This window comes from Saccostrea cucullata, unplaced genomic scaffold (assembly GCF_032062105.1).
Source record: "Saccostrea cucullata isolate Sc308-1 unplaced genomic scaffold, CSIRO_AGI_Scuc_v1 ctg180, whole genome shotgun sequence".
Classification (NCBI taxonomy): domain Eukaryota; kingdom Metazoa; phylum Mollusca; class Bivalvia; order Ostreida; family Ostreidae; genus Saccostrea; species Saccostrea cuccullata.
The window spans coordinates 582,139-595,389 of record NW_026936265.1 but is presented as its reverse complement, the minus strand read 5'-3'; the positions used below and the strand labels follow the sequence as shown (position 1 = coordinate 595,389).

General features: G+C 33.1%; 1 protein-coding gene across 2 annotated transcripts in view; it reads right to left on the bottom strand.

Moving 5' to 3' along the window:
- LOC134245189 (disks large homolog 5-like) overlaps positions 1-13,251 on the bottom strand; it is a 42,136-nt gene that overhangs the window by 26,550 nt on the left and 2,335 nt on the right. The window lies entirely within an intron of this gene.

Below are 13,251 nucleotides of genomic sequence, written 5' to 3'. Positions count from 1 at the left end.
CAAGCATACAGGGAAAGGCAAGTGACCCCGATACACCACTTGGAGACAGATAGGCACAGCCCCCTCCTGTTAAAAGTATAGGAGGGTGGGGTGAGGTAGATTAACAGCTGTGCTCTATTTTTCATCTGGGTGGCCCTAAAGAAAGTCAATAATCTCCTTCTTCATAGGAAAATTAGTGAAGAAAAACAAAGCCTTATCTCAAGTGATAGTAAAGGGTATAAAATTTTATAAACAATATCCAAAGTGTCCAGATATGACATAGATTTATGATGGCATCTAGTGTCTCCAGACAATGGGGTATAGCGACTTTGTCTTGTAACCTATATGGGAGTAATTAGGATTATTCATATACATGACCATACCCAATCCTCCGATGCTAACAGTGTGTAAAGAGTCTGATAATATGACAGCGGCCTGATCCTACCACATCTGTCTTATCACGTCTTATCCAGAAGTGAATCTGCTCCATACTGCGCTAGTGCTAAATTTATAGTGTATGGGTCAGTTAACATTGAAAAGAATGGCTAAAATAATATTTTCCCATCAATATAGTTTTCTTTTAAATTGCACTTTTAAATTTTTTTAAGCAAAGAGCTATTGTTCACTTCTTTGTTCTGTAAATGAATCATCAATACATATATTATAACTTACATGTAGCATGCATTGACATCTAAGTCGGTAAACAAAAAAAATCATTGAGGCATGTTATAAACAGCCCTGAGATATTTATTATTTATGTCATCCTCTAGCTTTTACAACATGAAGAACAGGTGAATACAAACTTCTTTAATATCCAGTACGCTATGGAAAGTGTCCTAGGTTAATTAATCATAAAGGTTGGACATAGCACTTATGGCTGACACGTCCATTTACAATCATAGCTTTCGATCCCGATCCCTTCCCCTTGTCCGTAGCTTAAACTCGTACATTAAAACTGTTCCATGTATTAAATCTAGGGATGTCAACGAGTACCCGGTTAACCGGGTACTCGATCGAACGTCCGAGTATCGAATACTAAAATCGGTACTCGGTTACTCGGATGTATATTTTTGAATGTTTATAAACTTATTCATTAATGCATTAAACAATCTGTTTTATAACTTAAAATGCTCCTTGCACTTGTACATGCAGTAATTAGGGTTTCCTACGCCTCTAAATGACCGTACTTGCCTGTGACAGTGTTTATACAGTAATTATCATGACCAAGCACCTATTACTTGGCTTTTCTCACCTTCGGCTGTCTTCTACCCTTATTTTTGGTTTGCTTTAATTATTTGTTTTCACTGAACATCGTTTAAGGTCTAATTTGTTTAAATAAATTAAGTAATTTTGTCAATTCTCTGAGAAGTCGTAAATGATATTACACGTGCGATTGTTGATTGGTTGTGTTTGATTATAAGGCAAAGGCTTTAAAATACCGATTTCCATCGTTTCACCAAACTACAAAATACCGTCCCGTAAAACTATAAAATATAGGAGTTACGAAACTCATAAATCCGCTCTGTTAAAAGAACTTGATCAAGTTCAAGTTGATACGGTACGAAACTTACACGGATACCTGGACGTCAAACGCAACAAAGAGTTACATTACATTTAAGGAGTAGAATTTTTTTTTTTTTTTACAAAAACACTGTGAACCTCTTATAATTCTATTTCTTTTGTTTATCTGTATTTAAATTGAACGTCAAAAAATGTTATTTAAATTTCGTCGTAACAAGTGCTCATCATTGTTACAACAGAAATACATTTACGGGTAAACCTCCAATCAGAGCATGTGGTTTTATTTCTATAAGAGTTTACAATGTTTTACAGTCATCAATTTACTTGTTCATATTTATTTACACTTTTTACCGAGTACCCGGGTACTCGATCGGAAAAACGTCCGAGTAACCGAGTACTAAAAATTGACCGATTTGACATCCCTAATTAAATCATACAGGAAAATTCATATAAGGGGACATTATAGCTACTTTTTTGGGATGAAACATTACATTTACAACTATGTAACAGAGTTTAGCAACTGTTTCTTTGTTAATGGTCAGTGCAGTTGCTGCACAAGTAACTTTGAATGACTCAACATGATCTAGAGCATAAAAAGTTCCCATAGTTAGGGTGTAGGCCACATTGAATGATTATAGTTTATCAACATATATAATAACAGTTGTTTTCTGGTTGATCACAGTAAACTGTTATTTATTTTAGGTCCTCTGTCAATTTCATAGACCAATTAAAGATTTGTCATGCTCCTGTGAAACCCACCTATTCTACATTCTCTAGGATATCAATTTTTGCCTCTGTTATCAAATGGTGAATCACTTTCCCACTTAGACAGGTAAAATAGCTGATTACTAGTCTTACTAAAGCACAAAATTTGAGCAGCAATCTCAACCATGCTCTTAATTAAGGACCAGAATATTTTTTATGTCCCAGCCCTTTCCAGAACAAAGTAGTATACATCTAACCAATTTACCGGGACGATTAAGGTATTTGATCCCTAATAGCAACAGATTCAATGAAATTGAATACATAACAGATGTGTAGTTGTTCAATACTCTGTATATTTAGACAAAAATCCCATTTACTACTATAAGCATTAAGGGTGGGATGTGTCCTAATTTCTGACCTTGAATTTTTGTAAGAATTATCTACCCCTTTATTTTTAATTAATTAAAAAATCAATTTTAAAAAACTTATACGAGCAAAAAATTATTTTAAATTGTCATTCTATTTCTAACACTTCAATGCATCTAAATTCCACTGCAGCATTAAATGATGTTCTTATTATTTGAATTTTTATTTTTAAAAAATTCTTTTCCCCCTAGACTTCAATACAATATTTGTTAATTAATTAATGCTTAGTTAGTGAAATTTTTTAAACTTACTTGAGGGCAATCCTTTTACACTAATATTGGTACATATTGTAAATTTAATGTATTAATATTCCCTAGTTCATGTTTCCAATGCCTTTGGTCATATGTAATTCTTGTTTGAATATATGATGTGTTTGTAAAACACTGATGCCCCTGTATGGCACTTAAAGAGAGGGTTGAAATTTCTCAAATGCAAGTCAAACTCCAAGGGTCAAGATCAAAAGGACAAAATTGTTGGTTGGTATCCAAATAAGGTTTTGTCACAAGGAATGCACCTGTGAAATATGTAAGCCCTAGTGCTAACTGTAATGGCCAAGGTGAAAGGTATTTAAAAGTGGGTCAAACTCTAAGGTCAAGGTGAAAAGGTCAAAAAATTATTTACACCTATTTAAAAGTCTTGTTACAATGAAGACATATTATGTGAAGTATGAAAGCACTAACACCAACTGATCAAAAGTTGATAGCCAAGTTAAAGTGTGGTAATTTTTTGTAAAAGTGAGTCAAACTCCAAGGACAGGGTGAAGAGGTCATATTTGGTGGAATCCCAAAGTCTTGTCACAAGGAATATACCTCAGTGTTTTCCCTTTATTTCAAAGTAAAGGATTAAATATCAAATGTTGCAGGCTAAGGGTTGATATTTATGAACAGAATCTCTGTCAACCTTGCAAAAATTTTGGATTTCTAAGCGGCACTTTTTTAATTGAAGCAGTCAATTTGGCCGGTAGCCGGTTCTTATGGAAAACACTGATACCTGTCAAATATATACCCCAAAAATTTCTCATATTGAATACAATAAAATTCGGTTATAACAAAGTCGCTGGTACCTATGAAATCACTTCGCTATATCCATAATTCATTATATCCATATAAGGAATTTCTTATATCTATATAGCTGTGGATCCCAGATAACTTCGCTATATCAATGAATTCACAATATCAATGTTCGTACTAAAACTCAGCTGAGTTTTACTGTAGCATTTGTCATTTTATTTTATTAGCCATTTGTAAAATGATCCTCAAGTTTGAACAACTTCTGAGAAAACTTATACAAATGTATGCATGACTGAATTTTATCTGGCAAACAAAAGGCCTACGGGCTACAATCTTCAGCTGGGTAACTAAAAATAAGCTTGACTGTACTTCAAAATATTTTTTCCCTCTTTATTTCCCAGAAATTTTTTTTACCCCATATTGTGGTCCCACCCTACCAGAAATTGATTTAAAAATAATTATTATCCCCCCTGTAGTTGATCTGAAAGAAACAGTTTTTGCCTTGTTCCTCTGTGTGTCTGTCTAGCTGTTTAAAAACAAAGACTCTGTCCATAACGTTTGATTGATTAGAGCATTTCACAGACATATTCTTTGTGAGAGGATCAATTTTTGTGCACCAACAAAATTGACCCCTTGAATTCATAATTCAAGGACTTCCATATATCAAAGGTTCACTCCTAGTGACAAGCTCATTCCTGTACAGTAAAACTCAGTTATAACTAAGTCGCTTGGACCTATGAAATAACTTCACTATATCCGTAATTTGTAATATCCATATATGAAATTCATGAAATTTATATAGCTGTGGAACCAAAACGACTTCGTTATACTGTAGACGTACTTTTTTCCACGGGGTCATAATTCCGCGGAATCTCAATTTCTGTTTAATTCATGGGTTGAAAATTACGCAGATTTCTTAGACTGCCACTATATGCTTTACATTTATATTACAGTGTAGTACGCTTGGACCAATTTCCACGGAAAATTTGTGACTGCGTTTATAGCGTAAATTAATACCACGCGGAAAAAAGCACTTCTACAGTATCCATGAATTCGTAATATCCGTGTTCGTACTAAACGAGTTTTGCTGTAGTACCAATAATTTCCATCCTTTGACCTTAATTTTTTAAACCTTGGAGTTTTGTTAATGTTTTGAAAAACATTAAACCTTGGTCATAACTTTAGAATCCTTGGTGCAAAGGCTTTCTTATTTCACAGGTTTTTCCTTGTGACAAGATTTTTCTCTGCATGCCATTTGTTCTCTTTTGACCTTGAAGTTTGACTTGCATTTATGAAACTATAACCTTCACCATTAGCTGCCATGTGTGTGTGGGAGGGGGGAGGCATTATTGCTTCACAAGCACATCTTCTATGCTTTCTGATTTTAGAAAAAAAAAATTTTAACCTAACCTTTTTTTGTATATCATCGGAACCCACGGGTTTTCTCTCCAATTTACACTGCATTTAACATTAATTGCAGTTAAACAGAAAGAAACCCATGGGTTCCGACAATGTTTTTTATATTCTCAAGTAAAAAACTGAATCTCTAACCCCTTGGACCATGATTTAATATTAAACAAACTTGAATACAAACTTAACCTTAACAAATCCCTGCAGTTTTGGGGAAGAATACATGTACATACATTTTCATACTTTTTTTTTTGTTCAAATAAATTGAAAAAAATAAACAAATAAATCATTGACCACATCCACTTGGTGCTTTACATCTGAACCTGCAGTATTTGATTAGTCAGCTTCTGGTAAGATAGGTTTTGAAGTACTTTGTTTGTGAATAAATTTATCAATAACAAAACCTGTTTTACAACAACCTATTCCAACAGTAACATGCAAACTTATTTTAACTAAATGCACTTGAGATAAGTTGAGAAGTAGTCAAGTGGACACTGAGTTACATCACTAGATAATGACCGCAATACACGTAAAATCGGAAAGTGACCCTTCAAAGACTCTTCACATTTGCGTGGCTAAAACCACCGACGGACATAAAAAGGCTCTGATAACAAGCCTGTATATACTTATAATAAGTACTTAAGGATGAAGTATAATGTGTGAACACAAGAAACAAATATAGACAACATTGACATCAAAGCCACTTTAATAATTTATGCCTTACTGCAAAAAAAATCTTTTTTATATAGTATATATATTGTTGACTTCTTGCACAAAATGTATTTATTAATTGAATGTATTAGATAAATGCTTTCTATGACTCTTTTAGTTTGATAAAGAATATTTATCAATTTAAATATAAATTTAATTGTTAATCTCTCCTCAAAATAAATTTAAGAGAGGGTTATTACAAGTATACTTGGGTGTTTTCAAATAAATACATGTATGACTTATAATAGCTTTGACATTCTTGAACACCCACTGTGCCCCTGTCCTACTCTAGTGGGTCATAATTTGAAAAAAAAAAATGAATCTACATGTTCTGAATCTGCTTCCTATGTTTATGAATAATCATGGGTTTGCTGTTTTTTCTTCAGAAGATTTCTGACTATATCCTAATATGTAAAAGCTTTATCTCCTATTGTGGTCCTATCCTACCTCTGGGAATCATGCTTAAGGTAAATATGACCCATATTAGGACATAATTTTCTAACCTTAAATATCCATCCCAGGGGTGTAATCATGCATTAACTATAGAAAATGTTTACTGAAAGGAAGGTTGCCCCCCCCCCCCCCCATTTCAGCAAAGGGTAGTGTTATAAGAAAATTTACCCAAAAAGTTTGAATTGAAAGTAAGTTGGTCTTGAAAAAAGTTAGCATAACGAAGTAGGATTTTCGACTTCGGGCAAATTTTGGTTTTTTTTTTTTTTTTTTTTTTTTTTTTGCTTGTCAACTTCTTCAGGTAAGTAAAAAAAAAATTTTCTCAGGTTGGCCCCCCCACTTCCAAAAACGATGCTACGCGCCTGCATCCTGTATTAAATACTCTGAAACTAATTCAAAGCAGTTTAGAGTAGAAAAGGATTTACCAGGATAAATTTTCAAAAATACAATTACCTGAGAAATAATTAATTAATGAAGAATGCTTTGAGGTCTATGGGAACAAGCAACTTTTTTAAAATAAAAAAATGAATACTATGAATATCAGAAAATGCTATGGTGGAAAGATGTATATAATTATTAAGAATAGAAAAATGATTAACAAGGTCACAAGGTCATTGATCTTGGTGTCACTTGGAAGAACCTGATTAGTGGAGTTTGCATACCAAATATGAAGTCTCTATCTTTCATGGTTCAAAAGTTATGGCGAAGGTTAAAGTTTGCAGAAAAAAGCTATTTTTAGCATATAGGCCACAGTCAAGGTCACAAGGTCATTGACCTTGGTGTCATTTGAAAGAGCTTACTTAGTGGAGTATGCCTGCCAAATATGAAGTCTCTATCTTTCATGGTTCAAAAGTCATGGTGAAGGTTAAAGTTTGCAGAAAAAAGCTATTTTTAGCATATAGGCCACAGTCAAGGTCACAAGGTCATTGACATTGGTGTCATTTGAAAGAGCTTAATTAGTGGAGTATGCATACCAAATATGAAGTCTCTATCTTCCATGGTTCAAAAGTTATGGTGAAGGTTAAAGTTGATCGGGACAAACAAACAGACAGACAGACAGACAGGACAAAAACAATATACGCCCTGGATCTATCGATCCCGGCACATAAAAATTAATCTTTTATATTATTGATTGAAAGCAAATGGGGATAACTCTTCAAGGTCAGGTCAAGGTAAATAAAGTGCCACGCCACAGCATGATACGCCCGTCAAAAAATTACAATTAACTTAAAACAGTTTAGAGTGCAAGAAAATCATGTAAACCTTGATTCTAAAATTTCCATGATTTTTTCTATTCCTTAAAATATTTGTTTATCCATCCCCTGTGGTGTAGGCATTAATAACATCATTGATAGATTTCTATACTGGTTGTATTAGACCTTGTCAAATGCCCATCATATTAAACAATATCAAATTAGTCTTAAGAACTTAATTTATACCAAATTAATTTTGAAAATAAAAGGCTGGCCATCAAATAACATATGCTATTTAAACTGACCAGCAGTTCCTCTGTCTAATACCCAAAGGATACAGATAAAAAGATGCTAGCTAGCCTTCCTAAATTGAACTCATTAATCTTTGACTGGATGCTTGTCTACTCATTACTATAGATTAATGAATCTGCACTATCTACCATAAAATATTTTTAAATCATATAATTTAAAATACTCAATGATTTTTTTTTAACATTTAATAATGTCAGAAAGGTTTTCTATGGAAAATGGACATGCTGATTCCACCCCTATGAAATTAGTTTTTTAAATTAATAATATTTTAAATTAATATTGTGACATGACCCGGCCAGTTTTCCTTTGAAGTCAAGCATACTGTAACTGCGATACAGAACACTTTTTGTGGGCGTTTCTTATGCAAATGAGCAGAAACTGTACTGTATCTGCAAAATATCAACGATACAGTACGGTTTATTTTTAGCGATGACGGAAAGCTGTATCCGTATACAGACATACCAATCGTTCACTTCGCCATAGAACTCTTAATATTTACTCAAAAATTGAGGTGAATTAAAAATAAAATTTTACAACGTAAAGGTATTATCGGATTCAACATTTTAAAAAGGAGTGGGGCAGTTCACAAATTATTACCCCCCCCCCCCAAAAAAAAAAAAAAAAAAAAAAAAAACGGAAAATCGTATTCCATGGGGGTAGACTTATAATCAACCAACACCTATGTGCGTCAATTCGTTACTTGTTGTTGAAATGAAAACCGTATGTATACAAGTTTAGAAAAAAAATTTAAGAAAGCGAAAAAGAAAAAAAACTCAAAGTTGGGATGGGGGCAGCAGTGAGTGCTGTATCCCCGTTTGGTTACTCTACATTTTAATGAAAACGTGAAGATAAAATACCCCCCCCCTTTTCCTTTCATCTGCTTATTTCAATTTTGTATATGACGACCGGTGGAGGGCATTGTCGGACATTTCTCTCAGAATCTACGATCTCCCAGAGCATTTTTGTTTCAAAAATATTCCCACATGATTCTCATATATCAAAATGTTTTGCATTAAATCGTAGCTTAAACTAATAAAAAAATGTCAGCGAGAGCTGCATAGAGAAAAAAAACCCTGCGCAATCAAATCCAAATAAAATTTTTGGAAAACAAATTAATTTATGCATCCCTTTAATAATCTTAAAAGGATAGATACCTGCACATCCATCTCACTCGGCATTTCAGTTGAGAATGCTTAAAATGGGATACTAAATCAACTTTCTGCAAAATCATCTGATTGGTTGGGAGGTATACACCCAAATACGCATGTAAATTAGTGAGGTCCTTGGAAAGGTCATGTCACAAGTCATTTAGAATAAATTACAGGGCGGGGCCCGGCTCGAGCTATCGCTCTCGCCTCAAGCCCCGCCCTGTATCTCTGATAATTACTCTAAATAATACATATAATATATTATTAGATTAGTTTATTATGCAATATCAAATTAGTGCTAATTACTTTTCATCCAATTCATTTTAAAACTTAGGCTAGCCAACAAGAGCTATTTTTAATCCACCAGGCTTACCCATCTGCCCAATTCCCAAAGGGATATAGATAACACCAATGCTCTCCAATTAGCTCCTCACACTAAACTCATTAATTTCTCTCTAATTTGACATGCAATTTTCTGTTATCAAAACTCTTGACCAGTGCTTGATAATTACACTCATGGGAGACATGGGATTTCTCTAACATACATTATATTTGTTATAGATTGCTGCCAAGTATATGCTGAAAAAAATAAGTATTTTCTTGATTTAACACTTTTTTAATAAGGATACAACTAAATTTTTACATTTTTTAGGATTATGAAATTCAAAATTTAAAAGACTTAGTTTTTAAAAAAATTTCACTTAAATTAAAGGTCACAGTGACCTTGAAATAGGTCGTGACACACCTTCTACCCAAGATGTATACATTTGCCAAGTTTGAAAGTTCTAGGTCTAATAGTTTACTAGTTATGAGCCGGACAGGATATTTCCATATTTGGCCATAGCATCTTAATCAAAGGTCAGAGCGACCTACTTTTTGTGCGCGACACACCGTCTACCCAAGAAGTATCAGTTGACAAAGTTTGATAATCCTAGGCCTAATAGTATTGAAGTTATGAGCCGGACACGAATGAACAGACAGACGGACGGACGGACGGACATGAAGCCTATAACATAATACGTCCCGTCTTAAGACGGGCGTATAAAAATTAGGACACATTCCGCTCTTACGTATTGATACTAAAACACAAAGATTATGTCTACATGTACTGAGTATACAGCCAATATAATATATCTGTTATGCATTCACATTCATTGAATCTGAGGCCATTTTGGGTCGGATACCTAAAACAAACTGAATAAAGGAGGCAATGGATAATTTTATTGAATTGATACCGTATAAGCAGAAATTTTAGCAAAGATTTAATTTTGGCATTATTAGCGAGTGTGTTGAGATTGCTAAAATTGAATATCGCTAAAAATTAATTTGGTTTTTATTTGTAATAGCTTCTTTAGTGAGCATTTGAAAATGGCTAAAATTACATCTCAATAAAAATAGAATACCACTTTTTGAGGACAAATCGCTAAATTTGCGTCTCGCTAAAATTTCCACTTATACGGTATTACAGTCTGAAGGTTAAAAGTTGTATATGAACTCACTGCTTATTAATGCCAACAAAATACATTGAAAATTAGTAATTAAAAAGGATACTCTAGAAGTAAATATTATACTGAGAAACATAAAAAAAATTATTTTATATTCCAACCACACTGTTTTATCACAATCAAAAAGGAAAGATTGTACTAATAAATTATTAAATCAAGACCTTGCAGGAGCTCAAACTGTTCTTACGCACATTATCACTTGGTACTAAAGTTACTCTCCTTCAAAGCTAATGGATATTCTCTTTAACATTTTCATAAGTCCTTACAAATACTTGTGTCTTGTTCTCATTATTTCTTTTGGCAATGTTCTCAATGTTAGCATAAAAGAGTTGTCTTTCTTGAGCCATTATTGCAGTGAAATAGAAATTACGAAGAACATATTGTAATGAAAATAATTGTTTATTGTGTAAATAAAGGACAAATGAGAACATGTCCTGAATGTAGTGACTTGTACAGCCCATACCAACCACTATTTTACAACTATTAAAACTAGAGATACTGTAAGCACTGAGCTTACTAAATGATACCCCCCCCACCATATGATTATAATGGCAACATTCATGTTTTGCTCTGGAACACATGAAATAAGTGTCAGATCAAAAAGTAAAATAGGAGGTCACATTGGCACTATGTAGTAAAGAATATGTGAAAGTATCATTAAATTTTATTCAGTGGTAAAGGAGGAGTTGCGGATAAGAGATGGGTACTCTTCAATATAACAGGAAAAATGGCAGTGACAATGTTTTGCTTTGGGAAACCCAAAATATGTTTCCTATCAAAAAGTAAAATAAGAGGTCATAATGGCACTATGTAACAAAGAATCTGTGAAAGTTTCATTAGATTTCATTTAGTGGTGTAAGAGGAGTTGTGGAGAGTAAGAGATGGGAACCTCAAAGTGTAACAGAAGGACGGCCAAACGGATATCCCAATCACTATATAACCTCCAATTTTTCAAGTTGAGGGTATCAAAAAGTAATCATACAATTACATAATACATTTAAAAAAATTAATTTTGATTTACAAGTAAAGTTTAATGTTTGGTGTTAAATAAGCTATTTTTGAAAACTGCACTTTTCAACTAAAAAAGATGAAAAATGAATTCTATTTCATTAAAATCCTAAAAGTTACCTTGAAAATATGAATAATGTCCAAATGAGTAAAAATTAGAAATGCTTGAGATGTTTGTCAAAATTGAAACTAAAACCAAAACAGTGAATAACATGGAATATGTTATGTTCATGTACTGGTCAACTATTTCATTTTTTAGGTACATAGAGTCAACTATGAAATTTTATTTAAGTTAATCCTTAGAATTCACAACAATTGCCCATATAGTGCTGTCACAGAGTAAGGAGTTGATCCTTACATTAAGGAATTGAATCCCACTGAGGGACATCCAGGTCTTAGGATGAGAAAAATCAAGGTCCAGTCACAGAGGTTGCTGACAGAAAATGATTCGATCCCTGGCTAACGAGTAAAGGGCCCTAAATGCCGAGTATAGGTCTAAAATTTGCAATATGAGTGAAAAATTCTTTGATGGACAATTTAAACAAACAGTATCACTTTGCACATTTTTGATATTTTTTTGATTGCGATATTAAAGAAGAAAGTCTTAAACAATACAGTCATATTAAAATGATATTTCTATTGATATCTCTTTCTGAAATGTTTGAAAAAAACTTTGAATCACGCCGCCATTTACCGGTACATGACATTAGGCATTTAAGGGGGTGTCATGAATTGGGTGGGTGGGGGTTATGTATCAAGGTGAAAATTAGCATTTTAAGTTTCAAGTTATTTGTAATCTCAAAGGGAAAACTTATCAAACTCTCATCTTATCAATCTTAAGTAACATTAAAAACAGCAATAAGTTTAACTGCTAAAAATAATTTTTTTTGTAATTATGATTCACATTATTTCAGCCAATAAAAAAAGTCGGAGCAATCAACAATTGTGAGTCTAGACAGAATATAAACTTGCCCTTTACAAGGAAATAGTATTTTTTAGTCTAAACTTCATTTTGATAAATACATACAATGTTTTAATTATAATGGAGCTGCATTGAATGAATATAGAACTTAAGAGTCATGATACAAAAATGAACAACAAAATATGCATTGTTATGAAAATGCAAAGATCACTGAATACACAAATTACACTGTTAGTGTTTGTTTTTCAGAGTCAAATGATTATTTGGGAATCCATTTCTGCAATTTCACTTAACATATTGTTATTTTGTTTTTTATGCAGAGGTCCCCCCTGTGGTTAAATTGTATACATATGCATGAATTAGTATACAGAGGGATAGATATGTGTCATCCTGTTTTGACAAAGGTAAAGAGGAAGTACAGAGAATAATGTAATGACAGCCCTCAAAGAATGACCAAGACTTCATTTTATGACAAGGAAAGAGTCTGACAGCATGCCTCTCTGAACATTGAATCTCCTTTTTTAAACACATTGAAATGACAATTATTGACGGCTGTTTCACATCTGCGGACTCCCATTGATCATCCAAACACACTACTGTCAGGCTGGCCTTTGATGGATATATAGGCTACAAGTTTCTTATAAAAGTTTAAACTGATCAGCTCTACCTTGAAAATGATACACTGAATGTTGAAGTGTGAAAAAGAATGACAGCACAAGTATAAATAACCTGGTCATTAGGTGCTTTTTAATTAATTTTACATATTCTTCGTTATCTTAATACATGTAGTATAATAATGACAAACATTAATTTGTGGTATCATATGCATACTTTTACACAGGTACTATTGAGTTGGAGGAAATTCCAGGTTGACCTATACAGAAAGGTACTCATGTGATTTGGCATGCTGTGTGATATTCATGCTAATATGTACAATACTCTTTTATGTGC